Source organism: Hipposideros armiger, unplaced genomic scaffold (assembly GCF_001890085.2).
Source record: "Hipposideros armiger isolate ML-2016 unplaced genomic scaffold, ASM189008v1 scaffold_146, whole genome shotgun sequence".
NCBI lineage: Eukaryota > Metazoa > Chordata > Mammalia > Chiroptera > Hipposideridae > Hipposideros > Hipposideros armiger.
In genome coordinates, this window is record NW_017731496.1 from 2,945,878 (window position 1) to 2,947,686 (window position 1,809).

Sequence of the window (1,809 nt, forward strand, 5' to 3'; positions counted from 1 at the left end):
CAACGACATGGATGGACCTAGAGAATATTATGCTAAGTGAGATAAGTCAGACCGAGAAAGACAATTACCATATGATCTCACCTATATGTGGAATCTAAAGAACAGAATAAATAAGCAAACAAAACAAAATTGACTCAGAGATACAGAGAAAAAGCTGATGGCTCCTAGATGGGAGGGGGTTGAGGGATAGGGGAGAAGGTGAAGGGATTAGAAAGTACTAACTGGTAGTCACAAAATAGTTATGGGGATGTGAAATACAGTATGGGGAATATAATTAATAATGTTGTGAAGATTATGTAGGGTGCCAGATGGGTACTGGACTTATGGGGGGACCACTTCATAGATTGTGTATATGCCTGACCACTGTGCTGTACACCTGAAACTGATGTAGAATAATACTGAATGTTAACTATAAATACATATATATATATATATATATATATATATATATATATATATATATATATATATATATTGAATATATATTTTCACGGGATGTAAGGTATAGCATGGGGAATCTAGTCAATAGTGTTGTAACAGCTACATACGATGTCAGAGGGGTGGGTAGACTGGGAGGGGGGCTATCACTTTGTGAGGGGTATAAGTGTCTAATCATTGTTGTTTTGTACACCTGAAATTAAAAAAAAAAGAAAAAATCTAGAGCTGTTAAAACAAAATAAAATAGGGGAAATGTGTATGCATAGAGTTTGCTCATTCTAGTTTGTAGACTCTCTTTTCATGTATGACTCAGACATTCTGTGAGAATCAAGTTTAATGGCTATTTCTCCTTTGAACTGAGTACATGCCACAGTGATTACCTCAAAGGCTCAAAGCTTTTGCGAAAAACAGAGGTTTTTGGAATGTTTATTCTAAGTGGGACATTTTGATAATGCAACATTTTTGATTAGTTGAATTAAAGTTATACCATGGGTTTCCTTTAAAAAAAACCCAAAATGTAGGAAAACAGGAAATACAACGGGGTGGGGGCAGGGGAAAGGGGAGGGAGTTTATTGTCACTTCAAGTAACTGAATAGGATTTTAATATGAATGATGCTTCAAAGCTGTAGGGCTAGGTAGGGACAATATTTTATTTTCCATTTCACCAGGGCAATAGAAAGAAATGGAAATATATCTACTTGCATAAACATCAAAGCACAAAAATCTAAAAACATCCAAAAAAGGTGGCTTTTGTTGAAATAAAGTCTATACAAAGCAATGTTTCCATGGGACATTGACAAATTATAGGCAAAAATGTCTCAGGCACAATAATGCTTTTTAGTCTTTTTTCTATTTTCTTTAAATAACACGTGAAATGATTTTAGGATAATGGCTAAAGGGCAACTTTGAACAAAATGGAAAACTTTTGTCTTTGAATTCTTATTTCCTCAATTCTCTAATACCAGGAGTTATTTTCATTTTGAATAGAATTTTAAAACATAGTGTCACAAAAAATAATAAAAAACATGTTTACTGTTTTTAAAAGTATGTGAAACAAGGTAAGATGAAGAAAATACACCAATATAATTAAATTTTTTCATCTAATAATTATTCTGTGGCTGTTTTCTTTTTGTTTGTTTTTTTTTTAGAAGCCAGTTCAGGGTATTGTAGAATACATTTCATAAAAAATAGTTCAGTGGTATTTTGTTTTTAAATTTCATAAACAGTTATAAAACTTGAAAAAAACTGTTTGATTCCTTTTAATGATGATAACAAATGTAGCTTGCATATTTTGTTTTTGAATTGTGTTTAAGTTCATAAAAAACCCACATTGCTGGTACAGCATTATTTATTGTGGCAAATATTCCTTGA